This window comes from Neomonachus schauinslandi, chromosome 11 (genome assembly GCF_002201575.2).
Source record: "Neomonachus schauinslandi chromosome 11, ASM220157v2, whole genome shotgun sequence".
NCBI classification, from domain to species: Eukaryota; Metazoa; Chordata; class Mammalia; order Carnivora; family Phocidae; genus Neomonachus; species Neomonachus schauinslandi.
This window is the reverse complement of record NC_058413.1, coordinates 80,368,158-80,384,103: the sequence shown is the minus strand read 5'-3', so window position 1 is coordinate 80,384,103 and position 15,946 is coordinate 80,368,158.

Here is a 15,946-nt window from a genome sequence, read left to right as displayed (position 1 = left end):
TATATATATATATATATATATATATATATATATATATATATATATACACAATGGAATATTATGCAGCCATCAAAAGGAATGAGATCTTGCCATTTGCAATGATGTGGATGGAACTGGAGGGTATTATGCTGAGCGAAATAAGTCAATCAGAGAAAGACATGTATCATATGACCTCACTGATATGAGGAATTCTTAATCTCAGGAAACAAACTGAGGGTTACTGGAGTTGGGGGGGTGGGCGGGATGGGGTGGCTGGGTGATAGACATTGGGGAGGGTATGTGCTATGGTGAGTGCTGTGAATTGTGCAAGACTGTTGAATCACATATCTGTACCTCTGAAACAAATAATGCAATATATGTTAAGAAAAAAAAAAAGAAGAAGAAGATAGCAGGAGGGGAAGAATGAAGGTGGGGAAATCGGAGGGGTAGACGAACCATGAGAGACGATGGACTCTGAAAAACAAACTGAGGGTTCTAGAGGGGACGGGGGTGGGAGGATGGGTTAGCCTGGTGATGGGTATTAAAGAGGGCATATTCTTCATGGAGCACTGGGTGTTATGCACAAACAATGAATCATGGAACACTACATCAAAAACTAATGATGTAATGTATGGTGATTAACATAACAATTAAAAATTTTTAAAAAATAAATGATGATGTCCTCCCTGGTGCTCTGGAACTCAGACCCTAGGAAAGAGGATTTCCTCATATAGGTAACAAATGTCAGTAGGAATAAGGGCTCTTAGTCTCCAGAGTGAAATATAAATCTGCCTTTATCTGCATAGCCTGCTCTCACTAAGGGCCTCTCCTTTATCTTCCCCCAAATTAGAACATCATCCTTTGATTAAATCAATTACAAGTAACCTTGAAAAGCTAAGATATTGAACTACTATTATCTTCTAAAAAGAAAAAGCTTCACAAATTTATATATTTTATAAAATACGTTGTCATAAACATGGATCAGGTAAGTTTTGCTACAGAAGTGGAAACTAGATCTGGAGCTTGTGGTATTGTGTGAGAAGGTAAACTTGAAAGTGGTGTTACTGTAGTAGATTCACAGGCTGGCAGAGTATAGCATAAAGCCAAAGGCATCAGGAGACGATAAGAAGGAGCCTCCAAAGAAACCCAATAGTTCCCTAATAGGAGGAGCAAGCTCTGGAGACAAGCTCTGCCATTTCATTGATTGGAGCCAAACTTGTTTCAGGACTGAGTGACTCTTAAAATACCAGGCTGGGTCTGGATTTGACAGAAACTAAATCTAAGGAAGATATAATCTTCAATGTTCGTTTGCTTGTTCTCTCCTGGAAATTTCTAAATGCAGCTCTGTATAACAAACCTGGAATATTGAGCTGAAACTTTGTGCTTGCAAAAACTCACATCTCTCTCTTGGGAACCTTGGAATGAGGACTTTGTGTGTGTGTGTGTGAGGGAGAGAGAGAGAGAGAGAGAGAGTTGTGGAGTGGGAAAGAGGAGGGGATGTGAAAGAAGGCAAAGGACAGGAACCATTTGTGGTTTTTCCCTCTTTCCTCTTTTCTCTTAGCTATTGTAGGTATCATGGAGGAAGAATTTCCTCTGCCCTTTAAGTTCTCTCTAGATGGACTAAGAATCAACTTAACATGAGACAGATTAACAGGAGAAAATCAAATTTAATAGGATAAGTACAGGAAATCCACACAGACATGAAATTCTAGATTGTCAGGCAACATGTTGCTTATATGAGCTAAGGAGAGGGGTAGGAGTCTGAGGATACAAAGGGGAGAAAGACCATTAGCAGGAAGGTGAGAAGAGATGTTTGGAAAACAAAGATTGCTCTATGATGTAGATAATTATCTTAGGTAAAGAGGAATCTCTGTTAATAGCTCTTCCTGGTATAAGCAAGCAGTTGAGGATATGGTAAAGAGGTATTCCTGAATCTTCGGGGGTTTTTTTGTTTTTAAACTCAAAATAGCATTCATGCCAAAGTGACCCATCTTGGGGTGATCTGCTCCTACATAGGGGAAGATAAATAATTTTTTCTCTACCTTTCTAGGTTCTTGTTTGAGATCCCCCTCACCCCACCCCTTAAAAAAAAAAAAAAAAACAGCTTTACAGGAGAAAAACCAACAAAAGTTTAATAACATGTACCCCCTATGTACATGGGAGAGACCCAGGAAAACTGAGCAACTTTCTCAAATGGTGGCATAAGCCACCACTTCAAACACCATCTCTAGTTAAAAAAAAAAATGTTGGAGGTAGGGAACCAGTTATGGGAGGCTACCAGGAAAAGCACAGTAAACAAGGGTAAATTGTTACACAGATTTAGGCCCTTGCCTTCACTACTGATAAGACTTTCTAGAGATTTAGTCATCCTTCTCTTCCTGGTACAGGTAGGGGGACACCCTTGCAAATAAATATTTTTCTTATAAGTGTAAAAGTCTTTTACAAAAGGGTAACTTAGTTTTCAGAGCTTTTTTGTGTCTGCTACTTCTTAAAAAAATAACTAACTCAAGATAATTCTTATGTCAAAGAAGCATATTTTGGGTTGGCAAATTCTGCTCTCCTTCAAGAGATACCCAAGAAAACTGTGTAAGTCTCTGAAATGGCTCAAGCCATCACCAGAAACAGCATCTTTGGGTAAAAACAAAAGAAATATTTGCGTGGGGTAGTGTAAGGCCAATTAAGGGAGGTTATAAGGAAAGCACAGTAAACAAGGGTAAGGTTGTTGTACAGATTTAAGTCATTGCCTTTACCGTGGACAAGATTCTCTTGTGATTTAGAGTCTTCCTTTTCTTCTTGGTAAAAAGAGAGGGAGAAACCCTTACAAATGGAGATTTCCCTTATAAATGTAAATTTATCTTACAAAAGTATAACTTCTAATCAGTTTTCAAAGCTTCTCTGGTGTCTGTTATTATTTATTAAATGATGTACAATGTAATATTACTCAGTCATCAGAAAGGATGAATACCCATCATTTGCATCGACATGGATGGAACTGGAGGAGACTATGCTAAGTGAAATAAGACAAGCAGAGAAAGACAATTATCATATGGTTTCACTCATATGTGGAACATAAGGAATAGCACAGAGGACATTAGGGGAAGGAAGGGAAAACTGAAGGGGGGGAAATCAGAGGGGGAGATGAACCCTGAGAGACTATGGGCTCCGGGAAACAATCTGAGGGTTTCAGAGGGGAGGAGGGTGGGGGGATGGGTTAGCCCAGTGATGCATATTAAGGAGGGCATGTATTGTAACGAGCACTGGGTGTTATACACAAACAATGAATCATGGAACACTACATCAAAAACTTATGAAGTACTGTATGGTGACTAACATAATAAATTAATTAATTAATTAATTAATTAATTAATTAATTAAAAATAAATAAATATCTGCATGATAGGTAACATGTTATGAACTAATCTGATCCTAAATTAAATTCATGGAGAAAAAGAACAATAGGATTAATAATAAATTGCTTAATAATAATAAACAAAAAATGATGTAATAGTTTATTTTTTTCTTGTTTCTTTTTCTGTTTGTTTTTTTCAACTTTTGTTATTTAAAAGTAACCAGCTCAAGATACTCCTTATTCAAAAAGGCAAATCCTGGGGTGGCAAGTTCTGCTCCCTTTCACTGCCTCTATGTTATTGTCTCTAGTCAGTGTCCATTCAGAAAATGTTATGGGGCACCTGGGTGGCTCAGTCAGGTAAGCAACCAACTCTTAGCTCAGCTCAGGTCTTGATCTCATCAAGATAGTGAGTTCAGGCCCTGCATTGGGCTCCATGCTGGGTGTGGAACCTACTTTAAAAAAAAATGAACTTCAATAACATATTTGGGGTGCCTGGTGGCTCAGTCAGTTAAGCATCTAACTCTTGATTTTGGCTCAGGTCATGATCTCAGGGTCTTGAGATCAAGCCCCATGTTGGGCTCTGCAGTGGGCATGGACCTTGCTTAAGATTTTCTCTCTCCCTCTACCTCTACCCTTCTTTCCCTGCTCACACTCTCTCTCTAAAAAAAAAAAAAAAATTATATGCTATTATATGGGGGAATTCCCAAAGAGCAAGCTCCAGTGGGTTCCTAACACACAGCTCTCAAGCTGGGCTCACGCTCAAAATTTGAACAGAGCAAGAGGATCATAAATAGGATTGTCAGGTGGATAGCTCTAAAGGATTACTCTCAGTCCCATTTGCTGGGAATTAGTGCTCCCAGAAGCAATGGAGGGTCACTTTTCCACTTGTGGTTTACATGAAAAAAAAAAAAAGTTGGACGCTGTCCTCTGAGGGATTCCCTGACCACTCTTGAGACTGCTGGCCAGAGTCTATATGGAAGGGACAGCTGACTATACATATTTAGAGTGATATCCTAGGCATTGGGAATACATGAAGAAAGACCACAAGTTATATGCAGTCTATGGTTTTGTTTTCCCAAGAGTTCTTTTGGGATTTGTTTAGAGCAGGGGCTTGACCCTATTAAAAGTTAGTTTGGCAAAGAATGGAACCAAACCTATGCCCATCTAAGGAACTAATGAAATAATAAACTAGTTGAATAAGCCATATACATTCACAGAATGGAGTATTATTTAACTATAAAAAGGGATGGATATCTTCATATAGAAAATATCTTTATATAGTTTCATCTTCAGGTTAAAATGTTAAGTAAAATGAAGCAGAATAGAAAATTATGTGTAAAGCAGGCAACCATTTCCCAAGAAAAATATGAATAATAAAAACATATAAATTTTTCTTATTTTAGAAAAGGCATAAACTATATTTTAAGAATTATTTATCTATAATTCAAGGAACAGAATATTTTGGAAGGCACCTAGAGAAACTAGACTTTTATGCATATTCTTTTAATATCCCTAAAATTAAAATCAAATTAATTAATTTAACTGTATATATAGTTGGTGAAAAATCACAAAGAGAGGGCATATTACAAGTGACCTTAAAAACATACTAATTGGATTGAATATCCCTAATTTTCTTAAAGATTTGATTCTTCAGGATTAAAAAGACCACTCTTTCCACCCCCAAAATATCCTTAAAAGGCATTCTATAATCATTTTTGTTGCATAGTGGTGGTATTCTTTTTTTTTAATTAAGAAAATAATATTGAGTGATTATCAAGAACAAATTATGTTGTGGAAGACAGGCAAAAAGTTAGAAGCCTGAGGAAAATTTTATGAAAAACAAACTGGGGTCATTAGTTACTTAATAAAGAGGAAAAGATTAAGCTAACAAATAAGAACCTTGGAGATGATGTAAATATAAATATTGCCATTAGAACCCAAGAAAGTGAAATTTAGTGGTAAGGTGTTTGTTTGTTTGTTTGTTTTTAATTATGAAAAGATTTCAACTTTACAGAAAAGTAGAGAATAGTATAGCAAACAACCATGTATTTACAATTTAAATTTAATAGTAATGCTTTATTGTATTGCTTTCTCTCTCTCCCTTTCTCTCTCTTTCTCTCTCTCTTTGCAAATATATTTTAAAATAAAGATATCATTACATTTTACTCTGAAATAAGGTAGTATGCTTCTCTAAAAAAATCAAGACTTACACAAATACAAATTTTACTGTTGGGATCTGAGAACCCCTAGAAGACATGCCTGAGGGCTTTAGTTTGGAGACTCAGGTGTGCAAGCTATGAACTTTAGCAAAATAGTTTGGGATAGTAAAGGGGATTTTTAAAAGTTGTTTAAAAGATTTAGAAATGGAAAAATACTGATCTGAATGCAAGGACCTGGAAAAGAGACAGAGATATCTAAATCATATGCTATTTGGTGTATGATTTAACCATTTTTCCTATCTCCCACAATGTCTTAATTTAAATTTGCATATTTTTAAATTTAGATGTAATTGACATATGGCACTATGTGTCAGATGTATACCACTATGATTCAATGTGTATATATTGCAGAATGATCACCATGAAAGTCTAGTTAACTTCAATCACCATACATAGTTATAGTTTTTTCTTGAGATGAGAACTTTTAAAATTTACTCTTAACAACTTTCACATATACAATACATTATTGTAAACTATAGTTACCATGCTGTATGTTACATCCTTTTGACTTATTTATTTTATAACTGGAAGTTTATATCTTTTGACATCCTTTACCCATTTTGTCTACCGCCACCCCCTGCCTCTGTCAACTACCAATCTGTTCTCTGTACCTATGAGTGTTTTTATTTTCTTTTTAGGTTCCACATATAAGTGAAATCATATGGTGTTCGTCATTTTCAGTCTGACTTATTTTATTCAGCATAACGTCCTCAAAGTCCATCCATATTGTCACAAAGGACAAGAGTTCCTCCTTTTTTATGACTGAATAATATTCCATGTGAGATATATATATCTCACAGTTTCTTTATCCATTCATTTGTCAGTGGACACTTAGTTTGCCTCCATGTCTTGCCTATGGTAATTACCGCTGCAATAAACATGGAGGTGCATATCTTTTTGAGTTAATGTTTTTATTTCCTTCAGATACATATCCAGAAATGGAATTGCTGGATCATATGGTAGTTCTATTTTTAATTTTTTGAGGAAACTTCATACTGTTTTCCTTAGTGGCTACACCAATTTACATTCTCACCAACAGTGCATGAGGGTTCCTTTCCTCCACATCCTTGCCAGCACTTTTTACTTATTACCTTTTTGATGTTAGTCATTCTCACAGGTGTGAGGTAATATCTCATTATGGTTTTGATTTACATTTCTCTGATGATTAGTAATGTTGAGCACCTTTCTATGTACCTGTTGGTCATCTATGTGTCTTCTTTGAAAGACAGAAATGTCTATTCACTTCCTCTGCCCATCTTTTAATCAAATTTTTTCTTTGCTATTGAGTTGTATGAGTTCTTTATATGTGTTGTATATGACCCTCTCATCAGATATATGGTGTACAAATATTTTTTTTTCCATTCAGGAATTTGCCTTTTTATTTTGTTGATGTAGTGATGGTATACTTATTTTGAGATGGTTTTGATTGTATTTAAAGGGTAAATTAATAAATTAAGTTGATGTCACTGAAAGCCAGGAATTCCAGTGAGGGAGAAAGATTTAAAGATGTAGCATTGAATAAGGCTAAATAAAAATCCAGTAGTTATAAATCTGAATCGGGATTACCAACATGAATATATGATTTATTTTATCTTTAAACCAATATATATTATTTACAAATCCTTGGACACAATGTCCATCTTAGTGACAGTGGGCACATAACAGTTCCCAGCGAAAGTTATCAGGGTTGCATAAAGTTATAACTGGAAATATACCAAATGAACCTAGAACATCTTACCATACTAGGAACGCAAGGAGTTTGTTAGATTATAGTCTTGTTAACAGACTCAGAATCAACTAAAAGAGGCTCCCACTGGTCAAAGAAGGGGTAACCTGAGAACCAATAAAGTCATTAACTTCAATCGGTAGAAAAAATTTATCTTTATGAGTCCAAAATGTTATTAAAACAAAAATAATGCCTTGGTTAATAATGTTATTAGAGTAACATTGTTGGCAAAAAATTTGTAAATAAATTCATCATATTAAAAACTATAAAGAGAAATATGTAAATACTAACTTGCCTTTCCTATACAAACTTCAACTGAAGAAAATCTAATAGTTTATGAAGGTAAATTTATCTTCATACAACTGTCCCAGCTAGTTAATAAAAATGGAATGGCAGAATTAGAATATCACATTTTGGCAACTCCCTAACAAAATAATGAATCAAAACTGCAATCACTAATGACTGCTACCATTTTTTTAAAACATATTATATACTTTCTGATAGAAGTACACAATAGAACCTAGAAAATATTTTTCCCCAAAACTTAAACCTGAATTTAAACATTTAGATATTATTTACAGCATATATAGGAGCTAGAAGAAGCTATATATTATCAATAACACAGGAATACAATCAGTAAAATCCATAATATGGGAAACTTCACATTGAAAAACAATTCCTTTCTTATTTAACAACAACAACAACAAAATGCAAGGAAAAAAGGATAGAGGAAGCAACCTGTATGTTAAAATTTTAACAAATACATCAATAAAATTTCAGCATATGAATCTTATATGGATCTTTTTTAAAGTGCTTTTTTTGTATTTTAATTCCAGTTAGTTAACATACAGTGTTATTAGTTTCAGATGTGAAATATAGTGATTCAACAATTGTATACATTACTTGGTGCTCATCATGACAAGTGCACTCCTTAATCTCCATCACCTATTTAACCCACCTCCCCCCCCACATTCCCTCTCCTAACTGTCAGTTTGTTCTTTATAGTTAAGAGTCCGTTTTTTAGTTTGTCTCTCTCTCTTTTTTCCTTTGCTCATTTGTCTTGATTCTTACATGCCACATATGACTGAAATCATACTGTATTTGTCTCTCTCTGACTGACTGACTTCATTTAGCATTATACCCTCTGGCTCCATCCATGTTGTTGCAAATTGCAAGATTTCATTCTTTCTTATGGCTGAATAATATCTGATGAATAATAATTGCATTGGATATACAAGACCCAGTGTCTTAACACAATATTCAACACTGGTTGACACAAATATGACTCTAATATCCAACCATAATCAAGATTTCGTTCTTTCTTATGGCTGAATAATATCTGAGATATATATATATATATATATTAAATATATATGTGTGTGTATATATATATTATGAGTGTGTGTGTGTATATATGTGTGTGGATATATATATATAGTATGAGTGTGTGTATATATATGTGTGTATATATATATATAGTATGAGTGTGTGTGTATATATATGTGTGTATATATATGTGTGTGTATATATATATATAGTATGAGTGTGTGTGTATATATGTATGTGTATATATATATAGTATGAGTGTGTGTGTATATATGTATATATACACACACATATACCATACCTTCTTTATCCATTCATCTATTGATCGATACTTAGGCTGCTCCCATTATTTGGCTACTGTAAATAATGCTGCAATAAACATAAGAGTGCATGCGTCACTTAGAATTAGTGTTTTTGTAATTTTTAGGTAAATACCCAGTAGTGAGATTACTAGGTTGTAGGATAGTTCTATTTTGAACTTTTTGAGGAAACTCCATATTATTTTCCACAGTGGCTGTACAAGTTTGCATTCCCACTAATGGTTCACAAGGATTCCTTTTTCTCCATATCCTCACCAACACTTGTTGTTTCTTGTGTTTTGATTTTAGCCATCCTGACAGGTGTGAGATGATACCTTGATTTGAAGAAATAAGCATATAAAATTGAATTTATTTAAAAAATATTATTTAAGATATCGTTTTTTAAAGTATGGTAATAATATTACAGTTATATTTTAAAACAATGTGAATGTGAAATTTGAATATAAATCATAGATAATTACAAAATTAAATGTTGAGTTGGGTCACTGTATTTAGTAAGAATATTCTTATTTTTAGAAGATAGTTGCTAAAATACTTATGGTGAAATATCAAGATGTATACAAGTTACTTTCAGGTGGTTTAGCAAAACAAGAAAAGAAAAATATGACTGCTAATATGGCACATTTGTAGCATTTTGAACATGCATCAAAGACTTGGTCTCTGGCCTTTCAGTAGGAAAGAGAGGTAGTCCAGTTATGAGAGATGGGGTAAGATCACTTCACTCTGCCTCTCCAATTAGTGCAGCTATAAAAACCTGGAAAGAATTCATGGAGCTATTCTGAGAGGTAAATAGTAACAAGGTAATAGTAACAAGTGATTGGAGGAAAAGATCAAAATTTAAACTAACATCAAACTGATGGTTAGTTTTTTTTACCTATTATTTCCTTCCCACATCCCTCAGTCAGGTCATTCTGTGTCTCTAAATACAGTCTTTAGCTCAAAATCTAATTTGTCTGATATAAAAATTGCTACCCCCACTTTCTTTTGAGGTCCGTTGGCATGATAGATGGATCTCCATCCCTTCACTTTCAGTCTGGATGTATCTTTAGGTTCAAAATGAGTCTCTTGTAGACAGCATATGGATGGGTCCTGTCTTTTTTTTTTTTTTTTTTTTTTAATATTTTATTATTTATTTGACAGAGAGAGACACAGCGAGAGAGGGAACACAAGCAGGGGGAGTGGGAGAGGGAGAAGCAGGCTTCCCGCTGAGCAGGGAGCCCGATGTGGGGCATGGGTCCTGTCTTTTTGTCCAATCTGCAACCCTGTGCCATTTTATGGGAGCATTTAGGCTCTTTACATTGAGAGTGATTATTGAAAGATATGAATTTATTGTCATCATGTTGCTTGTGAAGTCCTTGTTCCTATAAATTGTCTCTGTAAATTTCTGTTCCATATCCTTCTTGGAGTCTTTCTCCTTTTATAGAACCCCCCTTAATATTTCTTTCGGGGCTGGCTTAGTGGTCACATATTCTTGCAGTTTCTGCCAGTCTTGGAAGCTCTGTGTCTCCATCCATTCTAAATGACAGCCTTGCTGGATAAAGTATTCTTGGCTGCATGTTCTTCTCATTTAGTACCCTGAATATGTCTTGCCAGCCCTTTCTGGCTTGTGGGTAGGTATGATGTTATTCTGATGTTCCTCCCTCTGTACATAAGGAATCTCTTCCCTCTAACTGCCCTTAAGATGGTTTCCTTGGTTCTAAGATTTGCGAGTTTTACTATTACATGTCAGGGCATTGGTCTGTTTTCCTTGATCTTGGGAAGGGTCCTCTCTGCCTCTAGGACACTAATGTTTGTTTCATTCCCCAGATTAAGGAAGTTCTCAGCTACGATTTGCTCAAATACATCTTCTAGTCCTCTCTCTCTCTCCACCCCCTCAGGGATCCCAATAATTCTGACACTGGAATGTTTCATGTTGTCATTTGTTTCTCCTCCTGTTCCTTCCTATCAGTTTGTCTTATAGATCACTAATTCATTCTTCTGCCTTGTTTACCTTAGCTGTTAGAGTATCTAGATTAGATTGGATCTCATTGATAGCATTTTTATGTTCTGCCAGTTCAGCTTTCATTTCTGCCCTTAGAGACTCTATGTTGCCATTAATCGATTTCTCCATTCTAGCTATTGTCTTCATAACTGTTACCCTGAAGTCCATTTCTGACATATTGGTTATATCTGTATCCATTTGTAAATCTGTGGCAGAAGTCACAATCTCTGAGTCTTTCCTATTTTGGGGGTTCCTCTTCCTAGTCATTCTGTTGAGGGGTGGTTGAGGGAATGTATAGAGTCCAGATTATTGACCACAACCCAAGCAAGATGCACTTGTTTTGTAGGGACCTTAGGGTTGTCTGCCTCTTGTTCTCCCAGCCTGTCTTCTGAGGGAGGGCCTGTTGCACTGTTGCTCAGGCAAACCTGTTTGGGCAGAGTTGTCCTGCCCCCTGTGCAGGGGAATGGGCTCAGTGAAAACAGGTTTTGGGGGGCTTTTATTCTCTGGAGGCTTTCTCTGGTGGCTTTCCAAGTCTCTTCCAAGAATCAGAGCAGAAGAGACCATTTCCAACCCTCTGCCTCTAACAGAGAGATCGCAGTTTGTTCTTCAGTGAGCTCTCCAGGCCACACTGTCTCCATTTCTGTCTGTGCTGCTATAAACTGCAGTGTCCTGGGATGTGCGCCCCTCAGCAGCACTTCCATTGCTCACCTCCAGGTCGGGGAATGTCTCTGGTCTTCGTGCTTCTACAACCGCCAGCTACCCACAGTTCGCTCACGCAGCCCTGCCGCTCCGGGTTTCAGTCCAGCGGGGCTACCCTAAAGTCCTTTTCCCATTGCTACCGGTCTGTGAGTCTGTGCCCTGTCCCCAGTGCAGGAAGCTTTTGTGCTCTAGCAGTGCAGGATTCTGACGGCTCCCTCCCCCTTCTGTTTATCTTCTGATATCTGCCTGGGGAATCATGACTCCCCATTTCATACCTTGAAACCAACCACCTGCAATATTCTCTTTGTAGAGATCCAGATCAATCTTCTTACATCTCAGGCTGATTTTGTGGGTGCTCAGAGTGGTCTGGTAGATATCCAGCTCAATTCAGAGGACCAGTTGGAATAGGGTCCCCTACTCCTCCACCATCTTTCCACCTCTGCCTCAATAATACCTTCTTATAGTGGGTTGGTTTGAATAGGAATCCTCAGTCCACACTGCGTTTTATTATGTTAACTATCTTTTATTTTGTAACATCCCACTCTACATTTTTGAAGTTATTGACTAGGGTATTTTCCCTATAAATTGTCCCATGTTATGAACTTGGCTGATTGCTTCATTATGATTGTCACACTGACCTTGTAAACTAGTAATTAGATCTAGAACCTTGATTAGATTTAGGTTTTATTTCAAAGACAAAAATACTTTATAGTTGGCACTGAACACTTCCTATTGCATTGTATCATAAGTCATGTACAATCTAGTTATTCCACATTCAGTAATTCAAGATTGATCAGTGGCTTAAGTAGTGTCAGTTTAATTTCTATTATAGGCAATCTATTCTATAGGGTATTTTTTATTATCAAATCCTCCATTGAATTTCTGCTTAATGATCTTGGCATATACTGATGATCACGGTCTATATCCATTATTTCATTAATGGTTGAGAAAATTTTGATTTTTAAAAATCAGTCACTTTCTTTTGCTCCTTTTTTTTGGAAAAAAAAAGAATAATTTTACTCATAAAGTATCTGGACGTGCTACAATACAGTTTATTCAAAAAAGGCAAAATAGTGAAGATACATAATTATTTATATTGGTTGATCAACATTCAGAGTAATGAGTTGGTGCACTAGCTACCTCTAGCATGAAATAATATTTAAAAAAATTATCTTATGAACTCATGAATTTGTATGCATTTTATTGTTTCAATCTGTGGCAGTTAATTTTCTTTTTGATTCTCAAATGGTCTCATCTTAGGCCAATGGGAGCCCTGTTAATGGTAGACTGCTGTTTCTTTCTCACATGACATCTTATTTTATGAGACAAAAATACTTCCTAGGATTATCTTGTACATTTTCACACCTGGAATTGACAATTTCTCCAAGGAGCTATGTCTTCTTTTAGTGGGAAAAAGCATTTAGAGGTTAGAATATAGGTATCAGGAGCACTGCAGTGTTATTTAACCTTCAAAATGATTCTGAAATCTACTTATAATATCCAATTTTAGTAAAGATTCTGAGGCTTAGAGAAGTTGATAAACACAACCAAGGTCATAGAATTATTTTGTGGCGGAACTCCAAACTTCTATGCGTGCTATACCAGAGTACACAATACAGAGCTGAGAGATTTGTAATTTGTAATCTAATTGGTAAGAAATGAAATGATTCAAGTGCATTATGAGATGACTAGGAGTCACAGATTGGATTTCATGGCAATAGAAATATGGTTACTGGCATAAACTATAAAAGTAGAGATGGTAGGGGAGTCTGGATGGCTCAGTCAGTTAAGCGTCTGCCTTCGGTTCAAGTCATGATCTCAGGGTCCTGGGATCGAGCTGGCATCAGGCTCCCTGCTCAGTGGGGAGACTGCTTCTCCCTCTCCCTCTGACCCTCCTCCCCAATTGCACTCTCTTTCTCTCTCTCAAATAAATAAATAAAAATCTTAAAAAAAAAATGTAGAGATGGTATTTGAAGAGTGGGCTTATGCCCTATTGGTAGAGTAACTTGTGAGAGAGAAACACCAATATCCCTGGTGTCTTAGTTTGAGTGATCCTAAAAACAGCACCTGAGATAAAAATTTGTGTGATAATGGTTTATTTGGGGTGCTAGGAAGTTGAAGTAAGGAAGCAGAGAGAGTGAGGTAGGAGAGAATAAAGGCTAATAAAGGGTATATTATCAAAGTTGCTGCAGAGTTTCAAGGGTTCAATTCCACCTTTGAGAAGTGTACAGATTACTACCCAAACTGTTCATCCTGACATTGGTCCATGGACTTTCCTACATGTTTTGAATAATACCCTTTGAGCTTCTGGGCAGCACCTGGTTGTATGTCGGTCAGGCATAAGGAGAAAGTTTTAGAGAAGATCCTCAAGCAAAAAAACAAAGAATGGGTCTGCATTTAGGTTGGACTCTGTTGCTGTGCAGGCAACTATTTGCTACAACTGTATCTAAAATGACTTTGTGAGGATGTGGGTGGTCTTTGACCCGCGTTCTACAACCTTCTTCTATTCTGTCTTCTCTAGGTTGTCCTACCCTATTCTTACTACTGCTCAGGGTTTCCTTGAACAGAGCAGCTTCAGAAGGGATAAGAGTGAGAGGACTGAATGGACGTGTGACACATGTTTTCCAGGATAAATGTACCCTGTCTGTGAGCCTCCTTTGATTCCCTTTGGGAGGTGTAGTCCACAGAATAGGCCCATTCTTAGCTCTAATTGGAGATGAGGAGAGAAGGGAATGAGGGCTCTTCCTTCTTTCATAAGGTCAAGTCTCTGTGTCTTCTAAAGATTCTGTTCCTATCTTCTTAGGTTTAGAGCACTCAATTTAAGTAGTAAAACAAGTAGAATTCTTAGAGGACAGAAAACAAACATTGAGCTTGTCTACACTAATCATACAGAAGAAAGAGAGGGAAACAAAATGGGAAAGGCCTGGTGAGGAAGAACAGTGAAGGCAGGTGAGCAAATGCCAACAGGAGATCTGAAAAATATATCTTCCCACGCCTTTCCTAGAAAAATCTCCACCAGCTGAGTGCCATGCTCCATGCTGCCCAGCATCCCCTAGAATTCTTCTTCTCCCTTCTTTTCTCCATACCATCCAGTCCTAATGTCTTATCAGCAACACTCCCAGCACTCCTCTTCACATCCAAAAAGAAAGAAGAAAATAATAAAGTCCTGAGCCCATTGAGAATGTTTTTTCTGGCAAAATGTCACTATGTCTATGCAGGAGTCTGTTGCTGTGTGTCTATGTGTGTGTGAACAAGCTCAGGAGTCCTTGTTGTATATTCTTTTTCTACTAACAATTATAAACCTTATATGGTCTGTCACCATGTCTTTCATACACCCGAGACAGTACACAGTAACTCTGTAATAACAGTCATTTAATAATAATGACAATGATGATGATGATTGATGCTGCTGACTAATCCAGATATCTCCAGGGAAAGAAGGACAGTCGCTCTTTTGAGAGAGAACAGAGCTAAGGAACTGCCAGAAAAGTTTGCATTTTCTAGCCAATTTATCAAGTTTCCATTTATGATTTTCTTCAAGTGTGACACAAATGAATTGCTTTCCTTTCTGAAAGAAAACAAATGAGAAAGTTAATTTATACATTTTTAACAGCACTCAATAAAAATCACTCTCATGTTTCAATGTGAACTAGTCACATTATAAATATTTGAAAATGTTTTTTGCATGGATAAATAATAAAGGGAAGCTTTGAGGAGAACTTATATTTTTAATATCACTCAAGGAACAATTCATAAATACCTATAATCTGTTCTCTGACACTCATTGTCCAAAATCCATAGCAACTTCAACTTTATATGATATTATGGCTTTATTTTGCCTTGAGAGATCTTGTAATCACAATTACTACTTAACTCAAATTGTTTCAAGGTTCCAGACGAAACTAATATCACTAGGGGCACCTGGGTGGCTCATTTGGGTAAGTGTCTACCTTCGGCTCAGGTCATGATCTCAGGGTCCTGGGATTGAGCCCCGCATCAGGCTCCCTGATCAGTGAGGAATCTGCTTACCTCTCACCCTCTGCTGCTCTCCCTGCTTGTGCTCTCTCTCTCTCTGCCAAATAAATAAATAAAATCTTTAAAAAAAAATACTGTCATTACTAGTGACTACTGTTTCTTCAAGGAAGCAGCTCGTGGTGGTTCTTTTCAGCTAGGTTTTGTAAATTACTGTGAAATAGGTCCCTCCTGCCCCTGCTCCTTCTGTGAGGCTGGCAAATAGCTGTTGCCTTCTTTCCCATTCTCAGGGCTTCATTTGCTAAGACACCATGGCAGCTCAGGCGGCTCCTATTATGATATTTTTTCTCCATTCAGATAAGTTCCACTCAGCAT